Source organism: Pinus tabuliformis, chromosome 5_1 (genome assembly GCF_031772625.1).
Source record: "Pinus tabuliformis cultivar Carrire ecotype Pingquan chromosome 5_1, CPIR1, whole genome shotgun sequence".
Classification (NCBI taxonomy): Eukaryota; Viridiplantae; Streptophyta; class Pinopsida; order Pinales; family Pinaceae; genus Pinus; species Pinus tabuliformis.
In genome coordinates, this window is record NC_142305.1 from 811,733,848 (window position 1) to 811,751,855 (window position 18,008).

Genomic DNA, 18,008 nt, shown 5'->3' on the forward strand with positions numbered 1-18,008 from the left:
TTGTTTTTACACAGGATCTTTAACACAGGGAAGCAAAAATTGTTTGCTGAGCAAGAGTTTCTTACACCCACAAAACAAACTTTGTATTCATTAATAAAACAACCAAAGGATCTTCTTCTTAATAGAGGAATTCACCAAGAACTTTCAGTTCCATACAAAAAAATTACTCTGTTTCTGCTTGCAAAATATTACACCGCTGTGTGTAAAACTACATATATTTATACTGGTGCATGTTCCATTACAAAAAAAACTTACATTCCCTTCGTGCTGCTACGCATATTGCATTCAATGAACAATCAACAAAGCTACCATCGCACTGCTGTGCGTTACATTATATTTCAATCAACAAAAAAAAACATCCATGCGGTGCTGCGCTATATTGCATTACAATCAACCAAAAAAAAATTCCACGCTGCCCTTGTTCTTCTATATTCTATATTCACACTTCTGTGCATTTCACAATACCCTTGGTCAACACTATTGTGTGTTGCATTACATATTAAAAAAAAACATGAAAACAACATAATGATATTACCATTACTCTGCCCTTGTTCTTCTATATTCACACTGCTGTGCATTTCACAATACCCTTGGTCAACACTATTGTGTGTTGCATTACATATTAAAAAAAAACATGAAAACAACATAATGATATTACCATTACTCTGCCCTTGTTCTTCTATATTCACACTGCTGTGCATTTCACAATACCCTTGGTCAACACTATTGTGTGTTGCATTACATATTAAAAAAAAACATGAAAACAACATAATGATATTACCATTACTCTTGTGCCATACTCTCATCAATTTAAAAACATTAAAATGAAAACATTTCACCTACAATCTACGAATCAACGTAAATCGCATTAATTGTTTTACTGGTGGTCAAAATCAAAAACTTCACGTCAATTTCATTTGCTGCAGGCCTGTACGCAGCTTGGTTTCAATCAACGGACATCCACCATCTTTCAATCGGACGGCTATCGCTCAGTCAATCCAAACGAACATTACGCTCCGATGAAAAGATGTTTTGAAAAATGTACTGAGGACACGCGTCAGATGGTGATTGTATCGCTGCCCCTCTGGAGAATACCACTGTTCGTGAAAAGGTGGTGCGATAAAGACAAGCGGTTTTCCTAGAGTAATTACGCGGCAGGTGAAATTACAATTTCAACACTCCCCTTTAATTTCAACTGCTGGGTTATCAGTCATACCCAAAAATTTCCTCAAAAATTCAAAACTTTTTTGCCCCAAAGGCTTGGTCAGAATGTCTGCAACCTGCTCCTGAGTTCTGCAATGTTCTAAGACAATTTCTCCACTGTTTACCAATTCCCTGATGTAATGAAACTTTGTGTCAATGTGTTTCGTTCTCTTATGAAACACCAAATTCTTGGATAATGCAATAGCTGAGCTATTGTCACAAAAAATCATAATTCCTTTTATTTGCTCTTATCATAAGCTCCTTAACATCCTTCTCATCCAAATTGCTTGACATGCTGCTGCTGTAGCTGCCACATATTCTGCCTCTGCTGTAGACAACGTTACAATAGGCTGTTTTTTAGAAGCCTATGAAATGGCTCCTAAACCCATGTAAAAAACATAACCGGATGTGCTTTTCCAATCATCTACACTTCCAGCTCAATCACTATCAGTGTATCCAACTAAATCTGAACATTCTGAAGTAGTATATAAAATGCCAAACCTTTTAGTACCTTTAACATACCTCAGAATCCTTTTTGCTGCCTGTCAATGTGCTTCTTTTGGCCTCTCCATGAATCTAGAAATTAAACTAACAACATACATTATATCCAGCCTAGTTGCAGTCAAATACATGAGGCTGCCAACTATGCTCTTGTACAAACTAGGATCAAAATCCTTGCTGTTGTCCTCTTTGCTGAGTTTTAATCCCATCACTGTGGGAGTGATTGCTGCCTTGCTCTCCTGCATGTTAAATCTTTCCAACACTTCATTAACATATTTCCTTTGTGAGATAAAAATCCCATTTCCATTTTGTTCTACTTCTATTCCTAAGAAGTATCTCAGCAAACCCATGTCAGTCATTTCAAATTCTTCTTTCATGACTGTTTTGAAATTTTCAATAAGATAAACATCATTGCCTGTGAAAATAACATCATCAACATATAACACAACAATTAGTAATTTACCATCATTTTCTTTGATGTAGAGAGTGGGTTCTCCCTCACATTTTTCAAATCCATTTTCCCTACTGTACCACGCTCTTGGTGCTTGCTTCAGCCCATAAAGAGCTTTCTTCAATCTACACACTTTGTGTTCTTGGCCTTTCTTTTCATAGCCTGGAGGTTGTTCAATGTAAACCTCTTCCATTAACACTCCATTTAGGAATGCTGACTTCATGTCCATTTGGTAAACTTTATACTTTTTTTGTACTGCTATGGATAGCACTGCTCTCACGGTTTCCATTTTAGCAACCGGTGCAAAAGTTTCCTCATAGTCTCTCCCATACTGCTGCTTATATTATTTGACAACCAATCTTGCCTTGTGTCTTTCTATTTTGCCTTCAACATTACTCTTCGTCTTGTAAACCCATTTAACTCTAACGACTTCCTTTCCTTTTGGTAGTTCAACTAAATCCCATGTCTTGTTTCTTTCTATGGCATTGATCTCCTCATCCATAGCTTCTATCCATTTCTTATCCTTAATTGCCTCTTCGAAATGAATAGGGTCATCAACATGACAATATAAAGCAAACAAAGAATTCATACCTTCATTTGCTGCCTCTTGTTCATAAATGTCACTTAAATTTCTGAACTTCTTACCTCTTTCATTTGGTGTACAAGTGTTTGAAGAAGCACTTGAATTTCCTCCTTGTGGTGTGCTTGGAGAAGCACTTTCATTTCTCCTCAAGGGTGTCCCTTGATGTCCTTGTGTTGGTGCTGCTGTTTGGGGATGTATTTCAACCATCTCCTCATCATTTTCATCATGTGACAAAGAGGTTTTAAAATTCACTGTTTTCTCTATGCTTCCATCCCAAGCTTCCTCCTCAATGAACTGAACATCTCTACTCACAATTACCTTCTTGGTGGATGGGTTATACAACCTGTAAGCTTTGGATTCCTCATTGTATCCAATGAAAATACATTTCTCTCCGTTGCTGTCCAACTTCTTCCTTAGTTGATCTGGAATGTGTGCATAAGCCACACATCCAAAAACTTTCATGTGGGTGACTCCTTGCTTTCTCCCACTCCATGCTTCTTCCAGCACTCTATTCATGACTGCTTTTGTAGGGCATCTATTCAAAATGTATGCTGCACAGTGTACAGCTTCAACCCAATAATCATTTGGCAAATGCTTTGCCTTTAACATACTCCTCGCCATATCCATGATTGTCTTGTTCTTCCTTTCGGCAACTCCATTTTGCTGTGGGGTGTACCTAGCTGTAAATTTCTTATGAATTCCATTTTCTCTACAAAAACGTAGAAATTCCTTGGAGATATACTCACCTCCTCTGTCAGTTTTCAAAACTTTGATATGCAGCCCGCTTTGGTTTTCCACAAGTGCCTTGAAATTGCAAAATCTTTCAAACACTTCACTTTTGTTCTTCAAGAAATAAACCCAAGTTTTTCTTGTAAAATTATCAATGAATGTTAATATGTAGTGACTGCCTGCAAGTGATGGAGTTTGCATCGGTCCACATAAATCTGAGTGAACAATTTCTAAGGGTGCCTTTTCCCTTATGCTTTTCCCTAATAGAAAACTTTTTCTGTGTTGTTTCCCCAAGATGCAACCTTCACAAAGGCTGTCTGGTTTCTCTATCAATGGTAATCCTCTTACCATTCCTTTTCTACTCAATAAGTTAAGACCTCCAAAGTTGAGATGTCCAAATCTCAAGTGCCACAACCAATTTTCATCTTTTGGTTCGCTTTGGAAAGCCTTTTGAGTCACTGCTGCAATTACTTCTTTATTTTTCAAATCTGCCTTCATTCTGAGAGGGAACATCCTATTCCTTGTCATCTTCACTTCAACAATACATTGTTTGCTGGGTGCTCTATCCATGATGGTGCATACATCATTCAAAAAAAAAACATTGTAACCCTTTTGAACAAGCTGCCCAATACTTAAGAGATTACATTTCATTCCAGGAACATAATAAACATCTGCTATGGTTTTCTTTTCACCTTTTTTTGTTAAGACATTTACCTCTCCTTTTCCCATAACAGAAACTTTATTATCAGTCCCTAGTGTGACTTGTGATTTCACATTCTAATCTAACATAGAAAACAGGGCTATGTTTCCAGTCATATGGTTACTGCAACCGGAGTCTAGAAACCATACATTTGCACTCTTTTCTTTAGAAATATTACAGGCTAAAAACAAATTGTTTTGGCTAATATTTTCTCTAGTGAAATTTGCACTAGTTCTATTACTCATATCATGCTGCTTCTTCCTACATTCATTTGCATAATGCCCATATTTTTTACAGTAGTAACATTGAACATTGGATTTTTCATACCTTTGTCCTTGAGCATGATGTTGTCCACTTTGTTGGCTGTTGCCTTGGCCTTGGTTCTGATTTGGATTGCTCCCTCTTCCTTGAGCATTTGCTGGACTGTTTCTTCCACCTCTGTTTTTACTTCTGCCTCTTCCTCTCTTGTTTCCTCTACCTTGACCTCTTCCTTTTCCAAAGGACATTTGGGTCTTGAAGGCATGCTCTAGAGATGTGTTTTCATTTCTACTCAATCTCTGCTCATGTGTTATCAGTGATGCATGTAGTTCATCAACTGTGAAGCTTGTGAGATCCTTTGTCTCTTCTATGGTGGTGACAATCACATCGAACTTTGAGGGTAGGACCCTCAACAGTTTCTCTACAATCCTCCTTTCTTCAAGAATCTCTCCATGAGACCTTATATGAGTGACCAGGCCAATCACTTGTGTGAAGAATAAGTCAATATTGTCTGACTCCTTCATGCAAAGATTTTCAAAATCTCTCCTCAGCAACTGTAGTTTTGTTGTCTTCACTTTCTCCATGCCTTGATAGGCTGTCTTGAGAGTTTGCCATGCTTCTTTGGATGTCTTGGCTGCTGCTATCCTTGGAAACACACTCTCATGCACTACTTGATACAATAATACGAGGGCTTTTGAGTCCTTCTTCTTATAGCTCTTCAACAAATCTTTCTCTGCTTGTGTCAAGTTATTAAACTATTCTTCATCTGCTGGTTCTTCAAATCCATCCTCCACAAATTCCCATAAATCTTGTGAGGCAAGCAAAGCTCTCATGGTTATTGCCCAATAGTCATAGTTTTTCCCATTAAACTGTGGGAGCTGAGTATTAAAGATACTCATGCTAGTGCTGGTGCTGGAGCCAGCCATTCTTGCACCCTTAAAAATACTTGACTGTGTATTAAAATCATTGACTATCTTCAACACAAAAAAAACTTGAGAAATACCTTGGATTTTTTTTTTTTGACTGAGTATTCACTCTGATGGGGAAACTGCTGTAGCAAGAAACCCTTCCTTCAGCTTCCTTGACACCTTCAAAGAGCCTAGACAAGCTCTGATACCAGTGTTGGGAATTTTCTGCTAAATTCCAAAACAAAATAATGAACAGAGAATGATACTCTGTTTTTACACAGGATCTTTAACACAGGGAAGCAAAAATTGTTTGCTGAGCAGACAGAGTTTCTTACACCCACAAAACAAACTTTGTATTCATTAATAAAACAACCTGTTACAAAAGGATCTTCCTCTTAATAGAGGGATTCACCAAGAACTTCCAGTTCCATACAAAAAAAATTACTCTGTTTCTGCTTGCAAAATATTACACTGCTGTGTGTAAAATTACATATATTTATACTACTGCATGTTCCATTACAAAAAAAACTTACATTCCCTTCGCGCTGCTATGCATATTGCATTCAACGAACAATCAACAAAGCTACCCTCGCACTGCTGTGCGTTACATTATACTTCAATCAACAAAAAAAACATCCATGCGCTGCTGCGCTATATTGCATTACAATCAACCAAAAAAAAATTTCCACGCTGCCCCTGTTCTTCTATATTCTCACTGCTGTGCGTTTCACAATACCCATAGTCAACACTATTGTGTGTTGCATTACATATTCAAAAAAAAAAAAATGAAAACAACATAATGATATTACCATTACTCTTGTGCCATACTCCCGTCGATTTAAAAATATTAAAATTAAAACATTTCACCTACAATCCACGAACAAACATAAATCACATTAATTGTTTTACTGACGGTCAAAATCAAAAACTTCACATCAATTTCATTTGCTACAGGCCTGTACGCAGCTTGGTTTCAATCAACGGACATCCACCATCCTTTCAATCAGACGACTATTGCTCAGTCAATCCAAACGAACATTATGCTTTGATGAAAAGCTGTTTTGAAAAATGTACTGAGGACACGCGTCAGATGGTGATTGTATCGCTGCCCCTCCGGAGAATATCACTGTCCGTAAAAAGGCAGTGTGATAAAGACAAGCAGTTTTCTTAGAGTAATTACGCGGCAGGTGAAATTACAATTTCAATAAGGAGACTGAAAAACCATATCTATATATGTGTGTGTTTAATTGAATGGACATGATCTCGTCACTCGTCATTTCTTGCACTCTGCATTTCAATCTCTTTCGCATCTTTAGGCCCTCTTGCACAGTGACGTATGTGATTTATTCGTTATTGCTTTATAGTACATGCTGCAACTTAATTTTTGTTGCTGCAAAATTATAGGAAGATGTCTGAAATATGGTCTTCTGATGAATTGATGGTAAATATGGGAAGTTTCAGCGAATCGGTGACCGAGTATGACAGCCTTCTGTCCACATGGTTGTCTCATGACATTCAATCAGATGACAATTCCACTCGAATTGAGTACAATATATTCGACAAATACGAGGCTTGTGAAAAGCCCATGGAAGTTTATGCAACAATCGGTGCATATTCTCCTTATTTTGAGCAATCTCTGAATTATGAATGTTCTGATGGCGCTTCTGGGTCGATTGAAATTTAGCGGACAAGTCCTCAATACAATTTGGTTGGCAGCAATGAGTATATATACAGTTCCTTGTAGGATCCTAAATCCAATTCTTCTTATTTTCATGAAGGTTGCATGAACTCATGCCCTTATGATCATCAATCCAGAGATACGTTTGTTTCATCGTCTTCCTCATTAGTTCAACAAAAGGATTCCCATGTAAAAGCGCATCGTAATGCTAATGTAGCTTTCCCTGTGGGTTTTGATGGTAACTACCCATTTGCGATAGCAGAAGCATTTCACTCTGGTGAAGACTGGATGGAAAATATGCTTTCTGCATCATCCATGCATCAACACAGCTTTTTAAGCCTGCCAGCTTACAACATTGTGATGCAAAATGTCATTGAAGGTGAAATAGAAGTTGCATGGAACTTAGAGAAGGTAGATGAGGTTTTAAAATCAAAATCAGGAGGAGATGGTCCAATATGTTATGTCAATCAACTTCAGCAGGAGAACAAAAGAGAAGAAACATATCAAATACCAATTAACGACATTGTTGTTGAAGAACAACATCCGCCTCAGAAGCGACGTTGCAGTGTAAGTGTCTGCAGAGTATAATCTTTTGGATCTATAAGAGTATCCGAAGACTTATAGGGAAAAATTTACATCTCAAAAATTTCCAGTCAATCAATTTATGAATTTATGCTAATCATCATTATATTTTATTTATTTTTATCCTATACATTATGTAATATCATGCGAAAATATCTCTTTTATGCTAAATTAAAAATTATAAGTTTTTTTTTTTTTTTTTTTTTCAATATTTACCAACGAAACTAATTCTCGCCATTAACAACACTTGTTCTTTATTTACTATGCACAGGAACAATTAATGGCCGATCAGGCGAAGGTGAATGTCCTACCAGCAATAGAGGAAGGTATCAATTACATGCCGATGAGCAGCAGCTCCTCAATGTTGGCGTCCATAGAACCCACATTGTCCTCAATAGCTGGTACTACATTTAACAAAGATGGCAAACCTCGTGCTCGAAGAGGCTCTGCAACGGATCCTTAAAGTCTTTACGCACGGGTATGTACGACCCAACTAACAACTCTAGTCATTAGGCATTCTGCATGTACTGTAATATACTCAGATTCATTCCGATTCCTTCCTCTGTGTTTAGTAAATGTTATATGACATTATAATTTTTTTTTTATGTAGCAACGGAGAGAGAGAATCAATGAGCATCTGAAAGTATTGCGAGATCTTATTCCCAATGGAACCAAGGTAATTATGAAAGGCGCCCGTGTTTCTATTAGGCTGTTTAGATATTTTGTATGTTCATATTTTGTTGTGAAAGAATGGGTTTGGTTGAAGTCTGGCATTCTCTTTATTTAAGCTCAAACAAGTTTATGGCATCTGTTTTGCAGGTTGACATGAGTACGATGCTTGAGGATGCTATCCACTACGTTAAATTTTTACAACTTCAAATTAAGGTGCGGAGCTAATCAGGATCCATATAAATGTTGGCATTATGGCACAGGTTTGGAGCTATGGCACAAGTGTTGTCCTTGATGGCAACTCTCTTTGATAATAGATCTCACTTCTGGCTTTCAGAATGAAGGAAAAGACATATACGCAGGTTCATCTAGACGAAGATGCGTATACACGTAGGTTAGACGTTACAAAGGCGCATATGCGTATACACGCACTTTCACCCAAGGAAAAGCGCGTATATGTTGGAAAACTTACCTTTGGTCCATGGTAGTTAGTCCTTGGTACTTGAACCTATGGTTTTGGACCATGGTATCTCGTCAGAAGTGTTGATCCCAAGTATTGGGCCCGTGGTATTGTGTTATTATGGTTTTGGACCGTGGTATTGAGAAAGGCCTAAGACTATAAAAGGGGAAGGAGATCATTTGGCAAAGTATCTTTGGAATCAATTGAATATCTAACATGTGCTAGATATGAAACTTTTGTGATTGGGGTTATGGTGCAGATCTGGATCTGAATGAAGGAGGAACCTAAGTGCATAAAGAAGGATAAGATCTATTGATGGGTCATAATCTTTAAAGCTTGAATGATAGTATCTTTGTATGATTTTGATCTGTTTTGTGAGGCGCACACTTGATCTATAAATCTGATAATTTGGGTTATTTAGCATTTGACTGTTTGAAAGAGTAAATTCCCGTTTATAGATCTGTACGCAGGTTTAGTGAAGTGAAGGCACGTATACATGTAGGTTCAGTAAAGGAAAACTGCATATACACAGATTTCTCCACAAACAGGAGCGTGCACGTAGGTTTTAGGTTGTTTAAGTAGCGTATACATATTTTATTGTGATCTAGCTGCCTCTGTTTGTTGCTGCAGTGTTCTGGGTTCAGAATTTGGTATATGGTTACTGTTGCTGTGTTCTAGGTACAACTGTCAGAGAAGTGTTTATTGTGAATCAGTTCTGTTCAGTGGAAAGGAGATTGGTTGAAGAAGAAATCTTGATGATTGATTGATGTTCATGGATCCAGTCTGAAAATTTATGAAATGTGGTCCCTGGAAGAAAGAGAAGGTTGTAGCCTTCAGTAGGCCAGCACCTACGTACTAGTATCTTGGCTATTACAAAAGCTAAGGGGGTTGTAGCTCCCTTCCAGGAGAAGCTGGAAAACGAGAGAGGGTTGTAGCTCTCTGCAGGTTGTAGCCTACGTACTGGTAAAGGACTACACCAGTACATTGTAAAAGGAAGTTTCTAATTAAAGAAAGATAGAGACGAATTGCAGCAGGTGGTTTTCACCCACATTGGGTTTCCACCTTATATCTTGTGTTCTTGTGTGTGACTGTCTTTTGTTCTGTTTTACTGGTCTGGTTACTGTTTATTTCACTCAGATACATAGATTAATAATCAACATCTGAAAGATAAAGTAAATCATAAGTTTGCATTGTATACGCGGGTTTCCTTCTAGATAGTTGCATATATACGCGGGTTTTACTAACTGAAGTAGCGTATATCCTCTGATTTTTAAAAGGGAATATTTGGCTTGATAATACTGATTCACCCCCCTCTCTCAGTATTATTTCCAACAATTGGGATCAGAGCAGGTCCTTCTGAAGAAGCTTGATCACTTGGAGGAAGATCCATCATCATGAGCAACTACGAGAGAGAAGCATCTATCAGGCCACCGATTTTTGATGGGACAAACTTCGTATATTGGAAGGTAAGAGTTACTGCCTATATTCAATCTCTTGGTACAAAATTCTGGGATATCATCGATACACGGTACACTTTTCTATCGGCAACTCCTACAGATCCGACTGAGAAGAAGAAATATGAAACAAATGCAAAGGCAGTCAATACCCTATTAGGATGTCTATCTCAATCAGAATTTGTCAAGGTTATGCAATATAAATCTGCAAAAGAAATATGGGACAAGATTGTTCTGAGCTATGAAGGATATGAACAGGTAAAATGAGCAAAACTTCAAACCCTCAGAATTCAGTATGAAAATCTCAGAATGCACAATGATGAAAGTGTGGCTAACTATTTCCTTCGTGTAGATGAGATTGTTAATTGTATGAAAAACTTGGGTGAAGAAATAAAAGAGGCTGTTGTGGTTGAAAAAGTTCTAAGATCTTTGTCCCCTAGGTTTGAATCTAAAGTTTCTGCAATAGAAGAAAAATAGAATCTACGAAACCTTACCATGTCACAGCTTCACGAGATTCTAACTGCTTGTGAAATGAGGAAAGGAGGACCATCGGACAGAAGAGAAGCTGCTTTCAAGGCTTCAGGCAAAGGAGACTACTATGAGTCAGGACATGTGTCAGAAGAAGAAGAAGAATCAAAATTTGTCAAGAATCTTCAACGGGGTGCTGGAAGATTCCAAGGTAAGTTACCTTTCAAATGATTTGCTTGTGGAAGAGTCAGTCATTATGCTGCCAAGTGTCCTCATAAGGATAAGATTGACAAAGGGAAGGAACCTGTTAGATGGAACAACAAACAGAATGCAACTAAGCAAAGTTACTACACTCATGAAGACAGTGATGGCCTATCAAATAGTGATGAAGATGTGTTATAGACATTTTTGGGCACTACAACCCCAAGCATAAATGTCCATAAACTAAGGGCTCCTAAGTCCCTAAAGGTGTTGTTCCAACCCCTAAAAGAACAAGGTCAACTAACTACAGCTTCTCTTAGAAGTTCTCCATGAAAAACTACTCAGAACTGGTCAAAACTGGATCATTTCACTTGCTCCATGGCCAGGGTGCGATGCTTCGCACCTTGTACACACGGGAAGTGCGTTGCATTTTAAAAAGCCCTTCTATGGGGTGCGATGGATGGGAAAAGACAAGTGGCGGAGATAGTTTGCGAGGTGGATGATCATGGAATCTTCGAGAAACTTCTCCTGGGACACTTGCCTCTCAGAATCGCCCAAGGATGAGTAAGAGATCAATGAGATATCCAAGTGGCATCAAGAACTATCAGAGAGAAGACACTAATCAAAAACCCAGAGCTGACTCACACCTCTGCAAATATCTATATATAGATCTCTCATCCCAGAGATCCAGAGGTGAGAGGTTGGAATTTTGCATATTGTAAGGAATTGCTGTTGGTTTCTTGAGACAAACATCAGATTGTTGGGTGATCTAAGCTTTGTTTGAGGTGAAGAGGGGCTTCTTTGCTGGGAGGTTGATGCTGGGTCAGAACAATTGGTTGTAACTCCTCTTGGCTCTTTTCTTGTTTATCAATAAAAGCTATTCGAGTTTTCCTCCATGCTTTATGTCATTGATGCTTGTTACATTTGTATGGTCAATTTACATCTGATCCTAGATTGTTTATGATTATAGATCCATGTCTTTGTATAGTGCTATGCTTCTGTGATCTTACAGGTACTTTGTGAAGCTGGGCGTGCAAGGGAGCAGGTAGCTGAAGACTATCAAAGAAGAGAGGAATCAAATCAGGAGATTAGCGCAAGACAGAGGTTGGTCTTTCTGTTCCTCTCTATCTATAATTCATAAAGGAAAAACGAAAGTAGCTTTTCTCTGTTTGTTTCTAAGGCAGCTGTCACACCTTAGTGGGATAGAGCAGTTCTATATAGACACTTTTCCCTGTAACAAAATGGTGACTCCGCTGGGGAGATAATTAGTTTGTTTGTTTATCATTCTTTGTTGTCTATTTCATAAACTTATAGGTAGCATTCGAACTGCACTTGCCATAGCAAATGCAAAGTAGATAACTGCTACTTCAATCCATCTACTGGATCTGTTTATGATTTAAACAACTGATTCACAAACTATCTGATTGCCCTTGTGATAGCTCTTAGATCCTCCTTAGATCTACCCCTGATTGTTGCATTACTGATTGCTTTTTGCTCGGCCAAAAGCCAATAACTGAACTGCAAACTGTGATACGGAACCCGAACAGAGTCTCGTTTCTGGCCCAGCGCAGGTACTGTTCAGAGAATCTGAACTTCAACGCACTTCCCGAGTGGACAAGCTGCGCTGCATTTCAAATTCTCTGTGTTACAAGTGCGCTGATCAGACTAGCTCTGTGTAGTGTTGGCTTCTGTGATTCATTCTTTCCAGTTTTATTCTTGAATTTTGCTACCTGTGATCAGTATATGGATGTTTGAAACCCCTTTTCCTTGTTGTTATTCTGCCTCCTTTGTACAAAAGAACTGTAGATGTTTTTGTGTGTTTGTTGAGTCATTTACAGTTCTGCTTTGCAAAAGTAGCATAATCGTGTTGTCATCCTTTGATTTGAAACTGTCGCAAGTGTCAATTTCAATCGTAGGAAAGAGTTTGATTGCTGTTGATAGTCGATTATCCTGTTACTATTGCTTTTGGTCTGAATTTGTAATTTTCTAGTGTCTAGAACAAGTATTCATTTAAAAATCGTAAGGTGTTGTGATCATCTCCATTTTTGATTTCGAAAAGAAACTTGTTGATATTTGTCGCTTGAAAAGAAATTCATATTTGTGCATCAACTTTCTTTTTAGCATTCACATACTAAGAAAGTCGAAAACAAATACATGCATGTGCATTTGCATATAGACAGTTTGATTGGCTTGATTTAGGAAAGTGCATTTAGAGTGTGCTCTTTGCTCTTTGTGAAAAGATTATGTCTTTCTTTCCTTAGTAGCTAGGATTTTCATTGCACAAAGAAGATAAAAATATTGTTTATCATTTTAGATTGCATTTTAGGAATTACATCTACATCTCGCGGTGAACCTGAAAGGAAAACTTCATAAACAAGATCAACTATAAAATAAATTCAATGAATCTAACAATGCTTTGGAACCTAACGCACAACATTTAGAAGTCTAGGCTAGAGACGTATTCCGACGTCGTAAAGCCTGGTAACTGTTGTTCTCACTGATGGTTGGGTGATTCCTCCACTTTGAGACGATAAGTGCCAGTACAGACTTGTGCTCCCACGTACCGTCGAGTATATTTTGGGAGACCCCAATAGGCTTAAACCTTTATCCATAGGAAGCCATGTCTGCCGCCCTATCGATCGCAATGCACTGAACATAGCATTCGGGAAGATTGACTGCCGTACCGTAAAAAGTATTCTGCAGTTTTGCGATTGGTTTGGTAATCCCTCTACCTAGATTTCCAGAGCAGTCCCTTTCGTTCCTTTTAGACTCTTTAACGGAAAAGGTCCATCTGAGCACTTGTCACTTCAGGCTCATTAAAAATCGAAGGCGACTAGAGTCATCTTTTGTTTTTTCTCGACTCTTAAAAACTAAAAAAACAAGTTGTGTCAAAGCGTATAAAATTTATTTTAAACGGAATAATTATCACCTTTCCCTCGTTGGTCTTCAAAGTTAGTCTCCCTTCATCGCAAGTTCTTGTAGAATTGCTAGGAAATCTTTTGGATAGACTAGATATGTCTGAACAACCATCGACATCTAGGACTGTGTCATCTGACACAGCAGCAGCAAAACCTCCTGCTGCTACTCCAACAATGTTCACCGGTATACCATCTGTCCCGGCAAGTTATCAACAACAAGCCGGAGTCCAATCAGGGACTGTTTCGACGACATGGTCTGTTCCTATTTCTTCATCCGGATTATCATCTGGTATTTCTTATGTTGAAACTCAACAAATTGATCCAATGTGTCTTCAAAGGCCAATCTACCCTTTAAGTACTGGATTGCCACCATATGGAGGACAGTATGCCTTTTCATTGTTCCCCCCGGAGAACAACCATATGGGAGTTTACAACAAAGTTCATGTCAAACTGGAATTACATCCAGCGGTTGGGTACCAATACTGCCTCAGCAACCAAGGGTTGTATATTCAATGCAACCAGTCCACCCTGTGTCGAATATTCCCACTATACCTGCTATGGTGACTGCGTCACAAGTACAAGCGCTACCTGTTGTATGTCAACCCCAAGTTTCTCAGGTTGCAATACAACAACCTCTTGTCTCGACGACTCAATCACAAACTAAGGTTAGTGCCTCCTTATCTGGAGCGACTCAGGCTCAAACAAGTACTATGACTCCTCATCTTGGTCAATCATCCAGTATTGGACAACAGCAAATGGTCCAACAACCAGGACTGGTTCAATCTCAACAACCGCAATTCCAACAATCATATCAAGGACCTGAGCAACAAGCCTTTGTAAGTAATGGGCAACTGCATTTCCAAAGCGGTTATCAACAACCATACTATAATGGTTATGCCCATCAACCTTGTCAAAGTTGCCAGCATCAAATACATTATGCTGGTATGAAAAGACCCACTGCTCAGGCGATTTCATCTTATCCTGGGTATGCTTCGCCTAACCTGAATCAACAGTTGCCCTTTGTAGCAACTCTAGAATTACCAGATCTAAACCGGCTGATGAATGATCCAATTGCTTATGCCCCTTGGTGGCTGGCGATTCCGCATAAACTTCCGTCAAATATTCCTAAATTTAATGGAAATCCGGGTGAAGACCCGTCGAATCATGTGATGACCTTTCATCTGTGGTGTTCATCTAACATTCTAAACGATGATTCGATTAGGCTTCGCCTTTTTCAGCGAACGTTAACTGGTCCGGCAACAAAATGGTATATAGAATTACCTAGAGCTTCATTTGACAACTTCAGTACCCTAGCCACAACCTTTTTAACCCATTTTCAATTACCGATAAGGTACGAAACGGGAACGAAACTTCTTACCAATTTCAAACAGACAACGGCCACTCACATATCTGATCATATTCATGAGTGGCGACGTCGTCGTAGAATGGTAAAAACATATGTTCCTGATCAGCTGCTAGCTGAATGGTTTATTAAGTCATTATTACCTTCTATCACAGAAGATGTGGCAAAGGGAGGAGTCGTCACCGAAGAGCAAGTTATTGCTCGTGCACAATATCTAGACTTGATCTATACTCAGTCTGGGATGCTCTACGATAAAATACTTGATGCTCCTAGACCGGAATGTTCCGTTCCTCCCCCTCCTAAATCAAACAAAGACTCTCATGCCGGTGATGGCGTGATAGGTACGACAAGCACGAAATCGACAAAGGCTACGTCTAAGAAAGCCTGTAAGATTTCTGATCAAAATGAAAATGAAGAACTTCTCGCCTCAGAGGTAAATGCCATGTCGACCGACAAGGGCAAACAACTGAAGCAACCAAAGGGCAAGAAGAAAAAGAAAGGGAGAAAAAAGAAGCAGGATGAGTCATCTCCTGGAAAACCTTCTGCAAACCCTTCTGCACAAAGGAAACCCCCTGCGGGGTGTCATATATGCGATGAGGATCATCAGACGAGAGATTGTCCACATAAAGCTGAAGTTAAGAAACTCTTTAAGAGTTCAAAAACCTCAGCAGTATTGACTGATCCGTTTCCAAACCCAGGAACCAAACTAGTTGCTAATCAAAATGCTTCCCGATCCCAAGTGCTTATGTTGTCTATCTCAAAGCAGTAAAATGATGCTTTGACAAGGAATAAAGATTACGCGAATCCACAGCGGTCGAATAACAAGGCTAATGAACAACCTAGTAGTTTGACAACAACTTTGACTGAAGTTGTGCCACCCATCATTCCTGAACCAATGATAAAGTCGCCAAAGGGAGTAGTACACAAATCGACATTTAATCCTTGTGCAAAAGTAGCACAGAATTATAATATAATAGAGGACCTGGCCTAATCGCCATCCGCTATGTTGACACTTGAGGTACCGCAAAATTACCTCTCCCAAAAGCAAGCTTTATCATCAGCAATAGGTGGGATTGACCCAATGGATTCCAATCTTGTGGCCTTCGATCATAAAGGATATGACCCTCAGTTACCAGCTCAACTAGCTTTCCTTATTCAAGTGAAAGCCCTCAACAAAATTGTTGATCGAACAATTATTGATGAGGGGGCATCTACATGTATTATGTCGATGAGTTGCTGGAAAAATTTAGGTTCACCACCCTTGTCGAGATCGTCAACGACGTTAAAATCATTTGATGGACGATCCTACACCCCATATGGGATTTTAAGTAACTTGCAAGTTGAACTAGGGGGCAAAAAAGTAGAAATTGATGTTGAAGTAATCGACGGAAACCTCGATTACAACATCCTACCGGGAAGGCCCTGGATATATGCCATGGCCATAGTTGTGTCGACCTACTTCAGGAAGATTGCATTTCCCTTCCAAGGAGGAATTACAATCGTCGACCAACAAACATTTCTCCCCAACAGTTCACAAGTTACGGGAAACATTCCAATGATCCATGGAAGCAACCATTCGCTTCAAAATATTGGAGTAGGCCTCCTAAAAGACCCTGCCTTAATGGGTACTTTTGCCCTACCGCCTCCGAGTAATTTGATGGAAGTGGCCACAGTGGAAACCTATAATATGAAATCTTCTATATCTAATGGATTCGGAAGATTCCTAAACATTTTGTCAGCATGGATCATCACCATTTTAGAAATATTGTAGCAATCAATTTTCTTGGCTTGGGGGGCAAACCCAAATCAACGCTCATCGAGTGTTTGGATAGATAGATCTAAGGAATATGGCACCTCTTCAGATCCTTGGTCGCATGTACATTCTACAGATGAAGGAGTCGTTCAATCAATGATGATAGGAGAGGCACCATGGGAAGATTACCACCATCGCTCCCATCTTCCGGATTACCACGAAGATTATTCCAGCAACCTTAATCATCCTTCAGTTTTTGATTTTCTATCAAATACTGTAAATATGGTGGATTTTGAGGATAGTTCTTTTACTGTGTCAACCTCATTAAAAAATGAAATGACTCCCTTTCCAAATCGAGTCTTTGATTACGAATTCGTAAAATCAAAGTCGAGACTTTCGAAGATCTCGAAGGTAAACCTTCATTCCAACCACCAAGATGAATGCAATGAAGCTTGGGGGGCATGCACCTCGATTTGCGTTATTATGCTGGGGGCATGCAAACTTATCACGAGCAGTGTTACTGCAGGGCTCAAGCTCGTTAAAAAATAAACCTGCCACGAGCAGTGTTACTGCAGGGTTCAAGCTCGTTAAAAAATAAACCCGCATCGAGCAGTTTTAGCGCATAGTTCAAGCTCGTTAAAAAATAAACATAAGCCATGAGCAAATGTTTCTCCTCACGTTTAAGCTCATTAAAAAATGAACTATTTCCCGGTAAATAACCATCGTGAATGTAGTACTTCAGCCTTTAAAAGCCTTGGTCATGTTCTCATCATCACCTTCACTCTGTATTGGCCGATCATTCACCTCCATTTGATTGTTTACCCCTTTTGAGGAAAAGCTGCGAAGAGTGATCTCACTAGCCATCCTTGTAACACTGTCGTGATTGGAAAATTCCAAACCTTACCTGGAATCAGCTGCTACCCAATTTTATCACTCGTTCCTCAAAAGACGAGTCTCCTTTAAGCTCTTTTCAACTGACTCATAAAATATGAAAAGATTGCCGAGCCATTGGCCTCTCCAGCTCGTTAAAGGGACCAGAAGTGCTATCCCTCCTCTAAATTTTAATATTTTTGGACCTGAGGGGTTATTACACAAAAAGATCGAGCGCTTGTTTTGTTCGGCTCGTTAA